This window comes from Schistocerca nitens, chromosome 7 (assembly GCF_023898315.1).
Source record: "Schistocerca nitens isolate TAMUIC-IGC-003100 chromosome 7, iqSchNite1.1, whole genome shotgun sequence".
NCBI classification, from domain to species: domain Eukaryota; kingdom Metazoa; phylum Arthropoda; class Insecta; order Orthoptera; family Acrididae; genus Schistocerca; species Schistocerca nitens.
In genome coordinates this window covers 388,791,467-388,815,262 of record NC_064620.1, presented here as the reverse complement: position 1 = coordinate 388,815,262, position 23,796 = coordinate 388,791,467, and the positions used below count along the sequence as shown (strand labels likewise).

General features: G+C 41.0%; 1 protein-coding gene across 1 annotated transcript in view; it reads right to left on the bottom strand.

Annotated features, from left to right (window-relative positions):
• LOC126195168 (E3 ubiquitin-protein ligase rnf8-like) overlaps positions 1-23,796 on the bottom strand; it is a 151,071-nt gene that overhangs the window by 9,675 nt on the left and 117,600 nt on the right. The gene's annotated exons all lie outside the window — the stretch shown is intronic.

Genomic DNA, 23,796 nt, shown 5'->3' with positions numbered 1-23,796 from the left:
TTGAAATAATGATATTACAGTTATTGTACAGAAACTCATCAAAACCCTATTTAATAATTTTTCGCTGTACTATCTGTAGGCTCCTACCTCATTCCCATCAGAAGCTTGTGCCTGACTTGGAGCTGATAATTTATTTGCCCTTTCTGTTGTAATTATGTCATGGTCATGGGGATATGTGAGACACAGGTGTTAGCAGCAAAAAGCTCATACTACTGTAGTTAAACAATCCTCAACATATTACATGACAATTTCTATTTGGGTTTTCCACTAAGAGGTCATATTACAAGCAAGTGGCAAGAAGATGGATTGGACAGATAATACTGTATAATCTGCAGTTTTTTTTTTCTTTTCTTTTTCTTTTTCTTTCTTTCTTTCTTTCTTTTTTTTCACGAAGACAAACTCCGTCTATCTCTCCTTATTAGAGTCTGAGGTCTTCACTGCCTTTGACTATAAAGGGTGTTTGGTACGTGAAATCCACATTAAAAGTGAACGGAAGACAACAAAATCAATAGAAAAGTAACAAATCATAGATTCTACTTTCTTTCACCTTCAAGTTATTTGCAAAAGGATTTCAAAATGTTAGACAAGAGGAGGAAATCATAATGCTTAGTCTGTTACAACAGAAACACTTGTCTGGATGTATGTTCTCCAATTCCCACGTGAGGAACTGCAGTTTTATCACTCACTAAGGTAAGACATGACTCATACATAATACACATTCAACAATGTCTTCAACACGACTGCAAGAGTTCGATTTCAATTCTAGATATACTGATGAAATTAATGTCTGGAAAAAAGAAGTTGGCTGCGCCATCAATTTGCCACCAGGCAACATTCCTTCTGCAAGTAAGTATCAGTAAAGAGGGTGCCAAGCATACTTTCTAGTGTTTTTATCTGCTGTAGCTCTTTTCCTATTGTGACTGATCTCACAAATAATCACAACATATCAGGGCAAACCTTTGTAACATTACTTAATACTGAATTTACTGCTGTTAAGAAACAGAATGTGTGTGAACAAGTTCTGTTGGTGAATGAGTTGCCATACGTACACTACGTGAACAAAACTATCCACACATCCCCAAAAACATAAGTTTTTCATATTGGGTGCATTGCGCTGCTACCTACTGCCAGGTACTCCATATCAGTGACCTCAGTTGTCTTTAGACATCGTTAGAGAGCAGAATGGGGCACTCCGAGGGACTCATGGACTTCGAAGGTGGTCAGGTGACTGGGTGTCACTTGTGTCATACATCTGTACACATTCCTAAACATCCCTAGGTCCACTGTTTCCGATGTGATAGTAAAGTGGAAACATGACAGAACATGTACAGCACAAAAGTGTACAGCACAAAAGTGTACAGGCCGACCTCGTCTGTTGACTGACAGAGACCGCCAACAGTTGAAGGGGGTCATAATGTGTAATAGGCAGACATCTATCCAGACCATCACACAGGAATTACAAACTGCAACAGGATCCACTGCAAGTACTATGACAGCAAGGTGGGAGGTGAGAAAACTTGAATTTCATGGTTGAGTAGCTGTTCATAAGCCACACATCGCGCCAGTAAATGCCAAACAACACCTTGCTTGGTGTAAGGAGTATAAACATTGAACGACTGAACAGTGGAGAAACTGTTGTTTGGAGTGATGAATCACGGTACACAATGTGGCGATACGATGGCAGGGTGTGGATATGGCGAACACCTGGTGAACGTCATCTGCCAGTGTGTGTAGTGCTAACAGTAAAATTCGGAGGCAGTGGTGTTATAGTGTGGTCGTGTTTTTCATGGAGGGGGCTTACACTACTTGTAGTTCTGTGTTGCATATCACAGCACAGGCCTATAGTGATGTTTTCAGCACCTTCTTGCTTCTCACTGTTGAAAAGCAATTTGGGGATGGCAATTGCATCTTTCAACACGACTGAGCACCTGTTCATAATGCACGGCCTGCGGCGGAGTAGTTACGTGACAATAACATCCCTGTAAGGGACTGGCCTGCAGAGAGTCCTGACCTGAATCCTATAAACACCTTTGGGATGTTTTGGAATACTGACTTCGTGCCAGGCCTAACTGACCGACATCAATACCTCACCTCAGTGCAGCACTCCGTGAAGAATGGGCTGCCATTCCCCAAGAAAACTTCCAGGACCTGACTGAACATATGCCTGCGAGAGTGGAAGCTGCCATCAAGGCTAAGGGTGGGCCAACACCATATTGAACTCCAGCATTACCGATGCAGGACGCCATGAAATTTTAAGTCATTTTCAGCCAGGTGTCCGGATACTTTTGATCACGTAATGTAAATCAGGGACATTCCAAACTTGTGAATTTTTTGACAGACCAGCTTGTGGACAGCATACCCATGGGTGCATACTGACAGGTATCAGATTTTCATGTCAACTACGTGATACCAACCTGAACACTTCCAAAATGTCTCCTTCTCACTGGCTTTGCAGTTACAGGGTTGACAGAAGTTTCCTCAGCCTGCTATCATTAACACCATTTAACAACCAGCACTACATAACAATGAGTGTTTGATAAGATGCAAGTTAATATCAGGGGTCACAATTGTTTCATTATGAATTCATTAACATAATAATTACTGAAAGTCCCTGTAACCTCATCAACAACGATCAAGATCTGAAGCACCAAGTAGCTCTGTAAACTCAATTTACGAACTACATGATCCGACCAATCCAGTCGCTTTTAATGATATGTGCAGGAACAAAATTAACTAACTCAGCAAACTAAGTGTTGTTTAGATTAAATTAGATCATACTTTTTATTCCATAGATCCACTGTGAGCACATCCTCAAGGATACAAGAGAAATGCATAACACTATATATATATATATATATATATATATATATATATATATATATATATATATATATATATATAAAAGGAAAGATGATGAGACTTACCAAACAAAAGCGCTGGCAGGTCGATAGACACACAAACAAACACAAATATACACACAAAATTCAAGCTTTCGCAACAAACTGTTGTCTCATCAGGAAAGAGGGGAAGGAGAGGGAAAGACGAAAGGATGTGGGTTTTAAGGGAGAGGGTAAGGAGTCATTCCAATCCCGGGAGCGGAAAGACTTACCTTAGGGGGAAAAAAGGACAGGTATACACTCGCACACACACACATATCCATCCACACATATACAGACACAAGCAGACATTATATATATATATATATATATATATATATATATATATATATATATATATGAGGGAAACATTCCACGTAGGAAATCCCTCTCCTTCCCCTCTTTCCTGATGAGACAACAGTTTGTTGCGAAAGCTTGAATTTTGTGTGTATATTTGTGTTTGTTTGTGTGTCTATCGACCTGCCAGCGCTTTTGTTTGGTAAGTCTCATCATCTTTCCTTTTAGATATATTTTTTCCACGTGGAATGTTTCCCTCTGTTGTATATATATATATATATATATATATATATATATATATATATATATATATATATATATATATATAAAGAAAGAAAGTGATGAGACTTACCAAACAAAAGCGCTGGCAGGTCGATAGACACACAAACAAACACAAACATACACACAAAATTCTACCTTTCGCAACAAACGGTTGCTTCGTCAGGAAAGAGGGAAGGAGAGGGAAAGATGAAAGGAAGTGGGTTTTAAGGGAGAGGGTAAGGAGTCATTCCAATCCCGGGAGCGGAAAGACTTACCTTAGGGGGAAAAAAGGACGGGTATACACTCGCACACACACACATATCCATCCGCATATACACAGACACAAGCAGACATTTGTAAAGGCAAAGAGTTTGGGCAGAGATGTCAGTCGAGGCGGAAGTACAGAGGCAAAGGTGATGTTGAAAGACAGGTGAGGTACGAGCGGCGGCAAATAGAAATTGGAGATTAGCGGAGATTGAGGCCTGGCGGATAGCGAGAAGAGAGGATATGCTGAAGGGAAAGTTCCCACCTCCGGAGTTCTGACAGGCTGGTGTTAGTGGGAAGTATCCAGATAACCCGGACGGTGTAACACTGTGCCAAGATGTGCTGGCCGTGCACCAAGGCATGTTTAGCCACAGGGTGATCCTCATTACCAACAAACACTGTCTGCCTGTGTCCATTCATGCGAATGGACAGTTTGTTGCTGGTCATTCCCACATAGAAGGCTTCACAGTGTAGGCAGGTCAGTTGGTAAATCACGTGGGTGCTTTCACACGTGGCTCTGCCTTTGATCGTGTACACCTTCCGGGTTACAGGACTGGAGTAGGTGGTGATGGGAGGGTGCATGGGACAGGTTTTACACCGGGGACGGTTACAAGGGTAGGAGCCAGAGGGTAGGGAAGGTGGTTTGGGGATTTCATAGGGATGAACTAAGAGGTTACGAAGGTTAGGTGGACGGCGGAAAGACACTCTAGGTGGAGTGGGGAGGATTTCATGAAGGATGGATCTCATTTCAGGGCAGGATTTGAGGAAGTCGTATCCCTGCTGGAGAGCCACATTCAGAATCTGATCCAGTCCCGGAAAGTATCCTGTCACAAGTGGGGCACTTTTGGGGTTCTTCTGTGGAAGGTTCCGGGTTTGAGGAGATGAGGAAGTGGCTCTGGTTATTTGTTTCTGTACCAGGTCGGGAGGGTAGTTACGGGATGCGAAAGCTGTTTTCAGGTTGTTGGTGTAATGGTTCAAGGATTCCGGACTGGAGCAGATTCGTTTGCCACGAAGACCTAGGCTGTAGGGAAGGGACCGTTTGATGTGGAATGGGTGGCAGCTGTCATAATGGAGGTACTGTTGCTTGTTGGTGGGTTTGATGTGGACGGACGTGTGAAGCTGGCCATCGGACAGGTGGAGATCAACGTCAAGGAAAGTGGCATGGGATTTAGAGTAGGACCAGGTGAATCTGATGAAACCAAAGGAGTTGAGGTTGGAGAGGAAATTCTGGAGTTCTTCTTCACTGTGAGTCCAGATCATGAAAATGTCATCAATAAATCTGTACCAAACTTTGGGTTGGCAGACCTGGGTAACCAAGAAGGCTTCCTCTAAGCGACCCATGAATAGGTTGGCGTACGAGGGGGCCATCCTGGTACCCATGGCTGTTCCCTTTAATTGTTGGTATGTCTGGCCTTCAAAAGTGAAGAAGTTGTGGGTCAGGATGAAGCTTGCTAAGGTGATGAGGAAAGAGGTTTTAGGTAGGGTGGCAGGTGATCGGCGTGAAAGGAAGTGCTCCATCGCAGCGAGGCCCTGGACATGCGGAATATTTGTGTATAAGGAAGTGGCATCAATGGTTACAAGGATAGTTTCCGGGGGTAACAGACTGGGTAGGGATTCCAGGCGTTCGAGAAAGTGGTTGGTGTCTTTGATGAAGGATGGGAGACTGCATGTGATGGGTTGAAGGTGTTGATCTACGTAGGCAGAGATGCGTTCTGTGGGGGCTTGGTAACCAGCTACAATGGGACGGCCGGGATGATTGGGTTTGTGAATTTTAGGAAGAAGGTAGAAGGTAGGGGTGCGGGGTGTTGGTGGGGTCAGGAGGTTGATGGAGTCAGGTGAAAGGTTTTGTAGGGAGCCTAAGGTTCTGAGGATTCCTTGAAGCTCCGCCTGGACATCAGGAATGGGATTACCTTGGCAAACTTTGTAAGTAGTGTTGTCTGAAAGCTGACGCAGTCCCTCAGCCACATACTCCCGACGATCAAGTACCACAGTCGTGGAACCCTTGTCAGCCGGAAGAATGACGATGGATTGGTCAGCCTTCAGATCACGGATAGCCTGGGCTTCAGCAGTGGTGATGTTGGGAGTAGGATTAAGGTTTTTTAAGAAGGATTGAGAGGCAAGGCTGGAAGTCAGAAATTCCTGGAAGGTTAGGAGAGGGTGATTTTGAGGAAGAGGAGGTGGGTCCCGCTGTGACGGAGGACGGAACTGTTCCAGGCAGGGTTCAATTTGGATAGTGTCTTGGGGAGTTGGATCATTAGGAGTAGGATTAGGATCATTTTTCTTCGTGGCAAAGTGATATTTCCAGCAGAGAGTACGGGTGTAGGACAGTAAATCTTTGACGAGGGCTGTTTGGTTAAAGCTGGGAGTGGGGCTGAAGGTGAGGCCTTTGGATAGGACAGAGGTTTCGGATTGGGAGAGAGGTTTGGAGGAAAGGTTAACTACTGAATTGGGGTTATGTGGTTCCAGATTCTGTTGATTGGAATTTTGAGGTTTTGGAGGGAGTGGAGCTGGAAGTGGGAGATTGAGTAGATGGGAGAGACTGGGTTTGTGTGCAATGAGAGGAGGTTGAGGTTTGCTGGAAAGGTTGTGAAGGGTGAGTGAGTTGCCTTTCCGGAGGTGGGAAACCAGGAGATTGGATAGTTTTTTAAGGTGGAGGGTGGCATGCTGTTCTAATTTGCGGTTGGCCTGTAGGATGATGGTCTGAACAGCCGGTGTGGATGTGGGAGAGGAAAGATTGAGGACTTTTATTAAGGATAGGAGTTGACGGGTGTGTTGATTGCCTGAGTGGATGTGTAGGTGAAGGATTAGGTGGGTGAGGGCAATGGATTGTTCAGTTTGGAACTGGTATAGGGACTGATGGAGAGAAGGGTTGCAGCCAGAGATGGGAACTTTAAGTGTGAGGCCTTTGGGGGTGATGCCAAATGTCAGACAGGCCTGAGAAAATAAAATATGGGAGTGTAATCTGGCTAGGGCGAAGGCATGTTTGCGGAGGGAATGTAAATAAAACTTAATGGGGTCGTTGTGGAGGTGTTGTGAGGGTGACATGGTACTAGAAGGTCGAAAGTGTATATGAGGCTGAAATGAAAATGAAAATAAATATAAAAATATATGGAGAGAGATAAAGGTGAAGCAGAAAGCAAATGGAAATCTGGTGTGAAAAGAGGCGAAAAGGGGTTGGTTGGAGCTGGGTTATGTTGATCCTGTGGTGAAATAGTGTAGATAGATAACGATGTGCATAAAGGTTAGGTGGTTGTGTTGCCGCCAAAACACGTTAAAGGGTGGAGAAATTGGGGAAATTTCGAAAAAACTACGTGAGGATGTATTAAAAGTAGTGGTATGGTGGTGGCAGATTATGGAAATGAGGCTAACAATTGTCTGATGGAGAAATAACGACGTTAAAACCTGTCAACACCTTCAACCCATCACATGCAGTCTCCCATCCTTCATCAAAGACACCAACCACTTTCTCGAACGCCTGGAATCCCTACCCAGTCTGTTACCCCCGGAAACTATCCTTGTAACCATTGATGCCACTTCCTTATACACAAATATTCCGCATGTCCAGGGCCTCGCTGCGATGGAGCACTTCCTTTCACGCCGATCACCTGCCACCCTACCTAAAACCTCTTTCCTCATCACCTTAGCAAGCTTCATCCTGACCCACAACTTCTTCACTTTTGAAGGCCAGACATACCAACAATTAAAGGGAACAGCCATGGGTACCAGGATGGCCCCCTCGTACGCCAACCTATTCATGGGTCGCTTAGAGGAAGCCTTCTTGGTTACCCAGGCCTGCCAACCCAAAGTTTGGTACAGATTTATTGATGACATTTTCATGATCTGGACTCACAGTGAAGAAGAACTCCAGAATTTCCTCTCCAACCTCAACTCCTTTGGTTCCATCAGATTCACCTGGTCCTACTCTAAATCCCATGCCACTTTCCTTGACGTTGATCTCCACCTGTCCGATGGCCAGCTTCACACGTCCGTCCACATCAAACCCACCAACAAGCAACAGTACCTCCATTATGACAGCTGCCACCCATTCCACATCAAACGGTCCCTTCCCTACAGCCTAGGTCTTCGTGGCAAACGAATCTGCTCCAGTCCGGAATCCTTGAACCATTACACCAACAACCTGAAAACAGCTTTCGCATCCCGTAACTACCCTCCCGACCTGGTACAGAAACAACTAACCCGGAACCTTCCACAGAAGAACCCCAAAAGTGCCCCACTTGTGACAGGATACTTTCCGGGACTGGATCAGATTCTGAATGTGGCTCTCCAGCAGGGATACGACTTCCTCAAATCCTGCCCTGAAATGAGATCCATCCTTCATGAAATCCTCCCCACTCCACCTAGAGTGTCTTTCCGCCGTCCACCTAACCTTCGTAACCTCTTAGTTCATCCCTATGAAATCCCCAAACCACCTTCCCTACCCTCTGGCTCCTACCCGTGTAACCGCCCCCGGTGTAAAACCTGTCCCATGCACCCTCCCACCACCACCTACTCCAGTCCTGTAACCCGGAAGGTGTACACGATCAAAGGCAGAGCCACGTGTGAAAGCACCCACGTGATTTACCAACTGACCTGCCTACACTGTGAAGCCTTCTATGTGGGAATGACCAGCAACAAACTGTCCATTCGCATGAATGGACACAGGCAGACAGTGTTTGTTGGTAATGAGGATCACCCTGTGGCTAAACATGCCTTGGTGCACGGCCAGCACATCTTGGCACAGTGTTACACCGTCCGGGTTATCTGGATACTTCCCACTAACACCAACCTGTCAGAACTCCGGAGGTGGGAACTTTCCCTTCAGCATATCCTCTCTTCTCGCTATCCGCCAGGCCTCAATCTCCGCTAATCTCCAATTTCTATTTGCCGCCGCTCGTACCTCACCTGTCTTTCAACATCACCTTTGCCTCTGTACTTCCGCCTCGACTGACATCTCTGCCCAAACTCTTTGCCTTTACAAATGTCTGCTTGTGTCTGTGTATATGCGGATGGATATGTGTGTGTGTGCGAGTGTATACCCGTCCTTTTTTCCCCCTAAGGTAAGTCTTTCCGCTCCCGGGATTGGAATGACTCCTTACCCTCTCCCTTAAAACCCACTTCCTTTCATCTTTCCCTCTCCTTCCCTCTTTCCTGACGAAGCAACCGTTTGTTGCGAAAGGTAGAATTTTGTGTGTATGTTTGTGTTTGTTTGTGTGTCTATCGACCTGCCAGCGCTTTTGTTTGGTAAGTCTCATCACTTTCTTTCTTTTTAGATATATTTTTTCCACGTGGAATGTTTCCCTCTGTTTTATATATATATATATATATATATATATATATATATATATATATATATATAGGGTAACATTCCACGTAGGAAAAATATATCTAAAAACAAAGATGATGTGACTTACCAAATGAAAGTGCTGGCAGGTCGACAGACACACAAACGAACACAAACATACACACAAAATTCAAGCTTTCGCAACGAACTGTTGCCTCATCAGGAAAGAGGGAAGGAGAGGGAAAGACGAAAGGATGTGGGTTTTAGGGGAGAGGGTAAGGAGTCATTCCAATCCCGGGAGCGGAAAGACTTACCTTAGGGGGAAAAAAGGACGGGTATACACTCGCACACACACACATATCCATCCACACATATACAGACACAAGCAGACATCTCACAAGCAGACATATTTAAAGACAAAGAGTTTGGGCAGAGATGTCAGTCGAGGCAGAATTGCAGAGGCAAAGATGTTGTTGAATGACAGGTGAGGTATGAGTGGCGGCAACTTGAAATTAGCGGAGATTGAGGCCTGGTGGATAACGAGAAGAGAGGATATATTGAAGAGCAAGTTCCCATCTCCGGAGCTCGTATAGGTTGGTGTTAGTGGGAAGTATCCAGATAACCCGGACGGTGTAACACTGCGCCAAGATGTGCTGGCCATGCACCAAGGCATGTTTAGCCACAGGGTGATCCTCATTACCAACAAACACTGTCTGCCTGTGTCCATTCATGCGAATGGACAGTTTGTTGCTGGTCATTCCCACATAGAATGCATCACAGTGTAGGCAGGTCAGTTGGTAGATCACGTGGGTGCTTTCACACGTGGCTCTGCCTTTGATCGTGTACACCTTCCGGGTTACAGGACTGGAGTAGGTGGTGGTGGGAGGGTGCATGGGACAGGTTTTACACCGGGGGCGGTTACACGGGTAGGAGCCAGAGGGTAGGGAAGGTGCTTAGGGGATTTCATACCCTGTATAGTATATATATATATATATATATATATATATATATATATATATATATATATATATATATATATATATATATATATCCATCCGCATATACACAGACATGTGTGTGTGTGCGAGTGTATACCCGTCCTTTTTTCCCCCTAAGGTAAGTCTTTCCGCTCCTGGGATTGGAATGACTCCTTACCCTCTCCCTTAAAACCCACCTCCTTTCATCTTTCCCTCTCCTTCCCTCTTTCCTGACGAAGCAACCGTTTGTTGCGAAAGCTAGAATTTTGTGTGTATGTTTGTGTTTGTTTGTGTGCCTATCGACCTGCCAGCGCTTTTGTTTGGTAAGTCTCATCATCTTTCTTTTTTGATATATTTTTACCACGTGGAATGTTTCCCTCTGTTTTATATATATATATATATATATATATCAAAAAAGAAAGATGATGAGACTTACCAAACAAAAGCGCTGGCAGGTCGATAGACACACAAACAAACACAAATATACACACAAAATTCAAGCTTTCGCAACAAACTGTTGCCTCATCAGGAAAGAGGGAAGGAGAGGGAAAGACGAAAGGATGTGGGTTTTAAGGGAGAGGGTAAGGAGTCATTCCAATCCCGGGAGCGGAAAGACTTACCTTAGGGGGAAAAAAGGACAGGTATACACTCGCACACACACACATATCCATCCACACATACAGACACAAGCAGACATATTTAAATATGTCTGCTTGTGTCTGTATGTGTGGATGGATATGTGTGTGTGTGCGAGTGTATACCTGTCCTTTTTTCCCCCTAAGGTAAGTCTTTCCGCTCCCGGGATTGGAATGACTCCTTACCCTCTCCCTTAAAACCCACATCCTTTCGTCTTTCCCTCTCCTTCCCTCTTTCCTGATGAGGCAACAGTTTGTTGCGAAAGCTTGAATTTTGTGTGTATATTTGTGTTTGTTTGTGTGTCTATCGACCGGCCAGCGCTTTTGTTTGGTAAGTCTCATCATCTTTCTTTTTTGATATATTTTTTCCACGTGGAATGTTTCCCTCTGTTATATATATATATATATATATATATATATATATATATATATATATATATATATATATATATATATATATGCTAATGTCTGCTCAAAAGATACTAAGTAAAATAGTAACAACAAGCTTGTCATAAAACAGATAAATGTACAGCACTCTGGAGCACATACGATATTTCTTAGGCTACTGTAGACACACATTATCAAAACAGATAATCAATTGGCAGGTTATCCATATTGATCACATTACTGCACTGAAGATGTTCAGCTTACATATTTTACATAACACTCATGTTAATTGAGATTATTAATAGTATATAAATCAGTTGGTTCTGTTAAGAAATTAATCAATGGAGTAGATAGAGTGGATGGCCACCAATAAATCCTTCACGATTCTCTTAACGCTTTCAGGACCAAATTAACTAACTTTAAATCTCTATGAAGATTATTCTTACTTCCAGTATTTATTCTACGACTTTAACTGTTGGCTTGAAAAAGACAATGTTATTCATGAGAATTATTATTAATGAATAAATATACTGAGAAGCAGCAGTTAGTATCCCCAGTTCCTTGGACAGGCCTCTGCTGGACATTCTTGAGTTCACATCACAAAGAATTTGTATTACACCCTTCTGGAGTTGGAAAATTTTAGCTTGGCTAAATGTTTTACGCAAAAAGATCCTGTATGGCATTATGGAATGAAAGTAAGTGAAATATGCTAGTTTTTTTAACTTTTATGTCATATATGTCTGACAACACCAACCAAGAAAGGCTCTTTGGTGTGACGTCATAAGCGCGTGACTGCGTGTGAGATCGCTCTCTAAGTTTTCATGTATTTTTAGGTTTCAGATATATATTTTGACGGTTTTTGTGATAATATTTACTATATAAGTGACTTATTAGTGGTTTCTTCATTCACCTCTGCCTTTCTTGTGTTGTGACCTGATATTTGGAGTGTTTTGTATCGAGCAACTTAACCTCTTACCCGTGTTCACATTCCGCGCTGACCAATTGCAGCTGTAGCGGCGCATCGAAAGCTAAGTACTAATTAATTGTTTGTGTATAGTAGTCTTCAACAGGTGTTCTTGGTGTTTTCTGGTGAAATAATTTCAGAAGAAATTTTTGCAAACTACTTTCAGTTTCGTTACTGTGTCATTAGACGTTTGATTTTCTTTCTGTGTTAGTATTTTGTTATATTCTAATTTGTTGTTGATTAATACTGTCTATAATAGTAGTTACTTCCCTTGTAGAGCAAGTTTGTGATTATTGTAGTCAGTTTTTAACATCTTCTTATTGTAGTAGCGGAACTTAGATAAAGTTGTTTTCTTGTTTCAATAACTGTAAAATTTAACCATGAGTGAGAAGTGTGGGCTTTGCCGTAGGTTCGTGAGTAGTGGATTGCAGTGTGAGACTTGTTCGAAGTATTTTCACTGGGGGCAATGCAGTGGGGAAGCCAGTGGGCATTCTGGTGAGATCCTCTCCTGGAACTGCAGGTTACGTAGCAAGAGTAAGTTGATAGAAGAGCAGGAGCGTAAGATCTGTGCCCTTCAGGTGCAGTTGAAAAATGCACAGGAGGAGCTAGATAGGATGAGGAGGGAGAAGGGGGTTGGGGAATGGGAGCCGGCTGTTGGCAAGAGATCTGCTAGGAGAAGGAGATTTTCAGATAGTTTTACTATTGGTGTTTGTAATAGATATGACCAACTGTCAGAGTCTAGCGGAGAGGAATCTCTAGTAGCTGTAGATGTAGGAAGTATGCAGCAGACCTCAGCAGTTACGGTGGCTAGGACAGTTGCAAAGTCTAAGAGAAAGAAGAAGGTTCTGCTGTTAGGTAGTTCTCATGGTAGAGGTGTAGGCCAGCAGTTGCAGGAAGTGTTGGGGAGTGAGTACCAGGTCACCAGCATTGTGAAGCCTAATGCAGGATAGGCTCAGGTGACTGTTAACACAGGGGGGTTATGTAGGGACTTTACTAAAGAGGATCAGGTAGTGATTGTGGGTGGGGCTGGTAATAGTATTGACAGGGATGGGGAATATGACATAGACGGTGACCTGGAAAAGATAGCCACTCAGACTGGCAACACGAATGTGCATTTCGTGGAACTGTTTCAGAGTCACGATTGGCCTCATCTTAATACAGCCATCAGGCATAATAACATGAGACTTGGGGGTGCGCTGATGACAGAAGGCATGAGTCACATTTCAGTGGTGTCGGTGGAGTCTATCAGCAGGACGGGTTTCACTAGACATGGCCTGCACCTCAACAGGTATGGAAAGGGGAGGTTGGCAAAGCTTATAGGTGACAGCATAGGTGGGGGTGGTGGGATCACTCACGGGAAAATTCCGGTAGTTGTGGGTGTTACGAGCTGTACCTTTTTTAGATTGAAGTCGGCTGATAGGTATTCCTGCTTAAGGGAAGTCTCTCTAACAAAGAAATCACTTTCGACAAAGCTTAGGTATCCGATTAATGAGGGAATTAGTATATGAGGGAATTAGTATATTTCATCAAAATATACAAGGTATTAGAGATAAAGTTAGTGAACTGCTTATAGATGTTGACTCTGAAATTATTGGTATATCAGAACTCTTCTTAAATAAGGAGATAATTCAGAGGCTTCCTTTACCAGGATACAGGTTGGCTGGCAGCTTTTCTAGGAGCGCTTTGCGGTGTGGGGGAGTAGCCATGTATGTGAAAAATGTTATCCCATTTGAGTCAATTGATGTTTCAAAGTACTGCACTGAAAAGGTGTTTGAATGTTGTGCAGGTGTGGTTAAATTTAGTGGAGCTAAACTTCTTACTGTTGTTATTTATAGATCCCCAGACTCCGATTTCACAACATTTTTGCTAAAGCTAGAGGAGGTTCTTGGTTCACTTTATAGGAAATACAAAAAGTTTGTTATAAGTGGTGACTTCAATATTAATCGTATAAGTGATTGTGCAAGGAAAAGGATGCTGGTAGACCTCCTTAGTTCATATAATCTTATGCAAACCGTATTCTTTCCAACGAGAGTGCAAGGGAACAGTAGAACAACCATAGACAATATTTTTGTTCATTCCTCATTACTAGAAGGGCATTCTGTTAGCAAAAAGGTGAATGGCCTTTCAGATCATGATGCACAAATTTTAACTCTAAAAGATTTTTGTGCTGCAACAGATGTTAAATATAGTTATCAACTTTTTAGGAAAGCTGATCCAGTTGCTGTAGAGACCTTTGTAAACCTTATCAAGGAACAAGAGTGGCAAGATGTTTATGGTGCTGATACAGTAGACGATAAATATAATGCTTTCCTCAAGACTTTTCTCGTGCTCTTTGAAAGTTGCTTTCCGTTAGAACGTTCAAAACAGGGTACTAGCACAAACAGGCAGCCTGGGTGGCTGACTAAAGGGATAAGAATATCTTGTAGAACAAAGTGGCAATTATATCAAAATGTTAGAAACAGTCACAATCTAAATGCAGCAGCCCATTACAAACAGTATTGTAAGGTGCTTAAAAAAGTTATTAGGAACGCAAAAAGTATGTGGTATGCAGATAGAATAGCTAAGTCTCAGGATAAAATTAAAACCATATGGTCAGTCGTAAAGGAAGTGGCTGGTCTGCAGAGACAGGTCGAGGATATAGAATCAGTGCGTAGTGGGAATGTCCATGTTACTGATAAGTCGCATATATGTACAGTATTTAATAATCACTTTCTGAATATAGCAGGTGAACTAAATAGAAACCTAGTCCCAACAGGGAATCATATAGCGCTCTTAGAAAAAAGTGTTCCGAGACTGTTACCTGAAATACTCCTCCATGATACTGACAAGAGGGAGATTGAGTTAATAATTAAATCACTAAAGACCAAGAACTCTCATGGATATGACGGGGTATCTAGCAGAATACTGAAGTATTGTTCTATGTATGTTAGCCCAGTACTTAGCCATATCTGTAATTTTTCCTTTAGGAGCGGTCGGTCTCCTGACTGATTAAAGTACTCGGTAGTGAAGCCACTTTATAAAAAGGGAGACAGGGATAATGTTGACAATTATAGACCTATTTCTATGCCATTGGTGTTTGCTAAAGTTATCGAGAGGGTTGTATATACAAGGTTACTTGAGCATTTAAATTCACATAATTTGCTGTCAAATATACAGTTTGGTTTTAGAAATGGCTTAACAACTGAAAATGCTATATTCTCTTTTCTCTGTGAGGTTCTGGACAGATTAAATAAAAGGTTGTGAACGCTAGGTGTTTTCTTTGATTTAACGAAGGCTTTTGACTGTGTTGACCACCAAATATTAATGCAGAAGTTGGACCATTATGGAGTAAGGGGAATAGTTTACAATTGGTTCGCCTCTTACTTAAGAACAGAAGGCAGAATGTAATTCTCCGCAATATTGAGAGCGGTAGTGATGTTCAGTCCCAATGGGGCACTGTTAGGTGGGGCGTTCCCCAAGGGTCGGTGCTGGGGCCACTGCTGTTTCTTATTTATGTAAATGATATGCCTTCTAGTATTACAGGTGATTCAAAAATATTTCTGTTTGCTGATGGCACCAGCTTGGTAGTGAAGGATCTTGTGTGTAATATTGAAACATTATTTAATAATGTAGTTCATGAAATAAGTTCGCGGCTTGTGGAAAATAATTTGATGCTAAATCACAGTAAGACTCAGTTTTTACAGTTTCTAACTCACAATTCAACGAGAACTGATATTTTGATCAGACAGAATGGGCATATTATAAGCGAGACGGAACAGTTCAAGTTCCTAGGCGCTCGAATAGGTAGTAAGCTGTTGTGGAAAGCCCATATTCAGGATCTTGTTCAGAAACTAAATGCTGCTTTATTTACCATTAGAACAGTATCAGAAATAAGTGACATTTCAACACGAAAAGTAGTCTACTTCGCATATTTTCATATGCTTATGTCATATGGTATTATTTTTTGGGGTAATTCTTCTGATTCAAAAAGGGTATTTTTGGCTCAAAAACGGGCTGTTCGAGCTATGTATGGCATAAGTTCGAAAACCTCTTGTCGACCCCTATTCAATAGTCTGGGAATTTTGACATTGCCCTCACAGTATATATTTTCTTTAATGTCGTTTGTTGTTAGCAATATTAGCTTATTCCCAAGAGTTAGCAGCTTTCACTCAGTTAATACTAGGCAGAAATCAAATCTGCATGTGGAATGCACTTCCTTGACTCTTGTGCAGAAAGGAGTGCAGTATTCTGCTGCATCCATTTTCAATAAGCTACCACAAGAACTCAAAAATCTTAGCAGTAGCCCAAACACTTTTAAGTCAAAACTGAAAAGTTTCCTCATGGCTCACTCCTATTCTGTCGAGGAGCTCCTGGAAGAGCTAAAAAATTAAGCAAATTCCAGTGTTACATTGTTGATTTTCTTTATTTAAACTTACGACTTGTCGCCTGAATATGTTTTTATATTTCATTTTATCTGTTTCTACAATTGTGTTATAATTTCATGTATTGACTCGTTCCATGACCATGGAGACTTCTCCTTAATGTGGTCCCACGGAACAATAAATAAATAAATAAATAAATTACAAATAAATATTTGTTTAGTTTTCTGTGATATTCTCCTCCACACAACGCAGGGCTTTTCTAAATCAACTCTTGCACATAGCAACACAGAGTGGCTAACAAAATAGTGAGAAACTGGCAACTGTGCAAGTTTTCAAATTACTGCCAGCAGAGTTCATGAGAGAAAATTCTTATCCTGCAAAGGTCAGATACAAGATGAACCAACAGCAACAGCTGGCATCCTCCAAGCAGCTAAGCCCCAGTTAAAATCAACTGATTCTATGAGCAACATACCAGGAAGTGTGTCCCAACCACATGAGAGTACTGAAACTTATGGCCTCACATAAAATGCAGTAGCTTATTGAATTTGAATGCAGAGAATTTCAACACACATCTAAATAGAACAATAAGCACATGACTTAATTAGGCAGTGCTCCAATCATGATTGAAGACAGGAAATTTATGAATCAAAATGGAAATGCAATCCGAAAACAAAGGAAGTAGGTTACAGTACGCTTGTTCGCCCACTGCTTGAATACTGCTCAGCAGTGTGGGATCCGTACCAGGTAGGGTTGATAGAAGAGATACAGAAGATCCAACGGAGAGCAGCGCGCTTCGTTACAGGATCATTTAGTAATCGCGAAAGCGTTACGGAGATGATAGATAAGCTCCAGTGGAAGACTCTGCAGGAGAGACGCCCAGTAGCTCGGTATGGGCTTTTGTTAAAGTTTCGATAACATACCTTCACCGAAGAGTCAAGCAGTATATTGCTCCCTCTTATGTATATCTCGCGAAGAGACCATGAGGATAAAATCAGAGAGATTAGAGCCCACACAGATGCATACAGACAATCCTTCTTTCCACGAACAATACGAGACTGGAATAGAAGGGAGAACCGATAATAGAGGTACTCAGGGTACCCTCCGCCACGCACCGTCAGGTGGCTTGCGGAGTATGGATGTAGATGTAGATGTAGAAAATATGAAGCATCCCTGGTAATATTACCTAGTCATTGGCTGTGAGTATATATGAGGTGTGATAAAAAAGGAAGGGGACTTTTTGTTTTTCTGAAGGAATCTTTATTTATTCATCAACCTCCATTTCGTCCCCTTCAAGGTAATCCCCCTCAGATATAATACACTTTTGCCAGCACTTTTTCCAACCTTGGAAGCACTTCTGGAACTCACTTTTCATTAAGGTGTTCAGCTCCTTCAGTGATTCTGCTTTCATCTCATTAACAGTGGCAAAACAACATCCTTTCATGGTTCTTTTCAGCCCCGGGAATAGAAAATAGTCTCAGGGAGTAATGTCTGGTGAATACGAAGGCTGAGGCAACATAACGGGTTTATTTTTTGCCAAAAAATCATGAACATGCATTGAAATGTGAGTGGGATTTGTGGTGTCACCGCTAGACACCACACTTGCTAGGTGGTAACTTAAATCGGCCGCGGTCCTGTAGTACATGTCGGACCCGCGTGTCGCCACTGTGTAAGCGCAAACCTAGCGCCACCACATGGCAGGTCACAAGACACGGACATGACCTCGCCCCAGTTGTACGGACGACATAGCTTGCGACAAGACGTATCACGTCTTCCTCTCATTTGCCGAGAGACAGATTAAATAGCCTTCAGCTAGTCCATCGCTACTACCTAGCAAGGCGCCATGTGTATCATTGCTAATTGCTTACTACTATGCAAGAGATGTATTTCAACAAGAAGAACATCATTAAAAGTTAAGTAGATGACAATCTCTCTTCTTTTCTTTATAGTTTTTCATCCAGTCTCCTGTTTCAGAATTTACGCCCGTCTGCGTTAGTTTCGCGTGCACCTAGCCACTCATTGTGTCGAGACCTTAGGGAATCGACACAACAGGATTGTTATCATGATGGGATTTCCACCAGCAGTTTAGCCACAATTCTGGTAATTTTCTATGTATTGCTTCATGCAAATTGTGCGTAACTTCCAGGTAGTATTCCTTATTGACCAAGCGACAATAAGACAGGATTTCCTATCCCGTTGTTATTGATGAAATAGCGAGAAGAACTTTCACATGTGATTGAACTTGTCCAACATTTTTGGTCTTAGCTCTTCTTCAGGCGGTTTCCACTAGGATGACTGGGCCTTGGTTTAGGCATCATACTCATATACCCACGTTTTGTCACCTGTTATAACTTTCTTTAGCAGTTCTGGGTCACCGTCGACTTCATTCTGCAATTTCTGAGCATGGTCTACACTACATCATTTCTGGTCGAAATTTAACAATTTTGTGTAAAAAAAAAAAAAAAAAAAAAAAAAAAAATTACTTGGCACGAGTCAAAGGATGACATCATAAGCAACCTCTCTGATGGGGATTCTGTGATTTCCAAAACCATTTTCTTTACTTCTTACACATTGTTATCAGTAATTGATGTGCTAGCGTGTTAAGGGCGGATGTCATCTTCAACATCTTCTCGACGCCCTTGAAACATTTCTACTGCTCATACATTTTGGTCTTACTCATTGTAGATTTGCCAAAAGCAACAGTCAACATCTGAAATGTGGTACTACTCCTTATTCTGTTTTTCAAGCAAAATTTGATGAAAAGTGAAATTCTCTGAGCCATCTCTTTATTTATTTATTTTTAAGTAAAAATTCACGAAGCACTCAAAAAACATATGTACCCTTTTTTTACTATAAACAATAAACTAAATATTCAAACCGCTGAAACTGCAATCATCATCAGGAATGTGTACCAACAACACAAAAAAAAAAAAAAAAAAAAAAAAAAAAAAAAAAAAAAAAAAAAAAAAAAACTTGGTGATCACATATTGCATGAACAACTCGTGCACTATGAAATATATAATCAAAGATCAATATCACTCTGTGGCATCATACAGCTAACTCCTTTGTGTGTTGCACTGTCCAACAGACTACTAGGAGTTGTCAGCTTTTCTTAGGTTCTCCCATCAATTAATTTTTATATACACTGGGAACGGAATGAGATGCCAACATTATAACTCCAAATTAGCTGCAAAAAGAAGAGATCTAAGTATGACGTTACAGGACGGATAGCAGACTATTATGAGGGTAAGACATTTTCTGGATATTCTGTACCCAAAGTTTGGAAATAAATAACAGTGTTGAGTGAAAGTGAAATCTCGTACTAATTCTGAATATAAATGAACAAGCTTTATTAATAGAATTATATGCATAATAATCACCAAGAACATAAACTTTTAATTATTATATAAAATTTATCAGGGGCCTATTCCTGGTTTGTGCATTTTATTAGATGCATGAGGTATTCCACCTGGTCTCCATGCCATTCTAAGAAAGTTGAAGATGTACATGGAGCCTTAACAGGCAAAATAGTCAGAGGCGGCAAGGAGTCTTCTGTGCCAGCCACACTATCGAGGCATATCAATGACTGGAAGTGTATATCAATAATGTATATATGTATGTATTGAAAAAATGCTTGTTATTTGTTACCTAGAAGGTCTCCTGAAACAAGATCTGTATGTGTTCTATTTAAAGGCGCAATAAAAGCCTTGAAAGATCGGTGTTGATAAGTCCTGGTTCTTGGTCAAAATTATGTTATTCTACAGATAAGAAGAATATTTAACAAGCCAATGAAAGCCCATCTCACACTGCTACTCTGTGCCAACACAAGCAGTGATTTGCAAATTAAACTGCTGCTTGTTTACCATTCAAAAACTCCACGAGCATTTAAGAAGTGTAGTTAAGTCCAGAAAAACAGGTTAAATGTAAGGTGGAGGTCCAACAACAAGACTCAGGTGATATGTGTTCTTTTTGTGATTGGATCAATGAAGCCAACAACATGGGAAATGTGAGTCCGCCTTTATGCAAAACACTTTGTTATTTGTTTACTAATATATTCCCCAAATTTGTTTTGGTGACAAATATCGCCATCATCAATGGATTCTTTAAATCTTATGTATCGTATGTTATGAGATGTATTTAAGAATTATTGTCGCTGTCTGCAATGTATTTTCTGTGCTTCTTCTGTTGCTGTTTTTCTAAGTGTACATCATGTCATCATGTACATCATGTCATCTGTGATGTTCTGGATGATAAACAATGTTTTGTTTTCCTGTGTACAGAATCAACTACATGCCATACAACAAACTTGCAGATGACATGATGTACACTGAGAAAAACGGCAACAGAAAAAGCACAGAAAATATGTTGCAAACAGCGACAACAATTCTTAAAAATATGCCGTAACATATGATAAGTAAGATTTAAATATTTGTCGCTGAAACGCATTTGGGAAATAAATAAGTAAACAAATGAAGTGTTTTGCATGAAGGCGGACTCACAATTCCCATATTGTTGATTTTGCATGTGAACACAGACCAAATGGAAGAGTTCCGAGATCAAGTTATTGTTATCAATGAATTGTTTGGTCCTTCGGTGAAAAAATATTTGCTTGAGATGAATCTGCCTCTCCATGCCTTGCTTGTTATGGACAACGCTCCTGCCCATTCTCCAAGGCTACAAGACCACCTCCTTGAAGCATTTCAATTCATCAAGATCCAATTTCTGCCTCCCTACACAACTCTGTTACTTCACACTATGGACCAGTAGATCATTTATAACTTAAAGACACTATCCTAAAGCACTCTTTGAGCTTTGCTTTGAGCTGATTCAAAACTATCAATTTCGCTCTTAGATAGTTTTGGAAATATCACTTCAACATCGTTGCCTGCATCAAGATGACAGAAAAGGCTTAGAAAGGGGTTACCAAGAGAACTCTCAGTTTTGCATAGAGGATGCTTTCACCAGTGTGTGTTGTCAAATGTGACTCTGAGGCATTTCAGTCAGTACTGTCAAACGGGGTGATTTTGGACGGTTTTGTCGTTATTTTGATTGTAACTTTCGTATAAATTGTTAGATTAAATTCATTGTTATGGGAGTGGTAGGGTGTATGTGTAACAAATAAAATATCCCAGAACCAGAAAGTGTATGTGTAGGTATAGTTACCCGAGGCAGTTAAATAAAGTGTCCGAAGTCACCCCATGGAGTGGGATGATTTCGGACACACGTGTTTTTTAAATCTCTGTCCAAAGTTACAGTATATAGAGGGCGAATTCGGACAGTTACTGCCTTTTTTTGAAATTCTACATGCTTTTTATTTGATTTTGGTGACATTTTACATATTTTAAGGCAGCCCTTTGTCACGAATAAGTGATATGGAATTATATAATGAGTTTTATATATTACAGATAAGTTTTTATTTTGCAAGAATTTAAATAAACAGTCTCTTTGTTCACTTCTGCATGAGCTCATTTAATATTTTCGCAAAAGCGAATGGAAAGATCTTCTGACTGTCGTTTGAGGAATAAATGCATCCATTCTTCTCCTGGCAAATTATTACGAAATTTCTTCTCTTCTCGGCTAGACTGATAAAGGTAACCTTTAACTAAATATCTAATATCCAATTTAGTGAAGGGGAATCCCCAATGTGCAGCCCTCAAGATACCTTGCTTCAACATTTCTTCTTCTTCTTCTTCTTCTTCTTCTTCTTCTTCTTTATTTAGCACTGGCTGCCCTCCCATTTTTTTCGGACGTTCTTCCTGCACATTATTTTGTAGGGTTGATTTAGGTATACCATACAAATCACGTGCTTTTCTGCATGATAATTTACCACTCTGAATATCACGAACAGCTTTATCTAAAAGTTATGGGTCATAATTACACCATACTGTAGCACCTATCTTGCTCTTATATGTTCTTGGCATTGTCCGAAATCACCCCACATAGTACACAGTTTCGCAAAAACCGTCGTTATTTTATAACCTTGCACGAAAAACTCGACAAACTTGTACAGAAATTGTCTCAATGCTGTTAGCTACTGAGCGCGTCGACAATTACGGTTACAATAATTTCCCGCACGGCGCAACAATAGAAAGTTTCCACTTAATGATAATGCATGGATTTTTAACACTTAGACTGTTCATCAATTATTCACCTAGGGAAACAATTGACGCAAAATAAAAGTTGTGGAAAGTGATAAATGCAATCCTCCGCTTAAAATAACTGGCGCACGGTCGTTAAAATAAGTAACTCTTTGTTTCTATGCAGTAACAAAGAGCAAATAAGCCATACTGTCCCGAATTCACCCTGGTGTCCAAAACCACCCCATTTGACGGTACCTGTGGAGCCTGTAATCAATGAGACTGCGTCTTTGGCCAAGAGCATGGGACTAGTAGTGGGTAGCAATGATATCAATGAGCTTGATCACAGCCAAGAAATGATCACCAGAAGAGCTTATGAAGTTGCAGCATGTTTCACAGCAGGGTGATGTGGAGAGGAGTTCGGAGGAGGAGGAGGAGGAGGACATGGTAACAGCAAAGCAGCAATCTTCTGGCACAATAAGAAAAAACGCTGAAAGCATCGGATTCGGTTGCTTCGTACACTGAAATCATCACCCCAATAAAGCAGTGGCTACACTTCCTACAAATTTATTAGACGATAATGCTGTGTCTCATTTTTGCTAAGTGTGGAAGCGTTAGCAAAAACAAATGACTTATCGGTAGCTTCCTAGTAAAGAAGAATTAGTTATGAATTGTGAATAATAAAGTACATAATACTGTTGTATAATTTCTTTAATGAATGGCAAGAATAAGATAAAATTTTTAGTACTTTTTCTGCATGGAATGCATTATATTTTCCACTAATTTATAAGGGATAAATTGTTTCGCTGAACAAATGTTTTTTACTACGCGTAAGATTCTGGAACAAATTATGCTCACTATGCAAGGTTCCACTGTACGTACATAAAAGGCATCAAAATACTTGTCATGGACTTGTTTATTAACTAATAATAGCTTATCATCTAATAATAATTGCCGATTTAACTGGAGCTGGTCACTGTCTGGGAAGTAGAAACGTTTAACTATTTCATACATCATAATCGATATTTTTGGAAAGCCAGAAATTCATTACGTAAATAATGAAACATTGCACCAGTTACGTATTCTTTCATGTTTTGCACGGCATGTTTCAAAAAAAATTTTTTTTTGTGAATAGCAAATATGTACATAAGTATTTTGTGTGGTGTCTGCATGTGTGTAGTTCTGTATCTCTTGCACTGTATTTGTCTTTCTGGTGTTATCAGGTACTGTGCCTCCTCAAATATATTGAAAACCACACACGCACGAACTAACAATCACTCTGTTTGTTTGTGAAACACCACAAAAAGTACTTAAGCAAATATGTGTACTTGACAGCGAGGATGAACTATCCAAATACATGTTGCTAAGCATGAAAAAAATATGTAACTGGCGCAGTGTTTAAATCAAAGAAATTTGCCA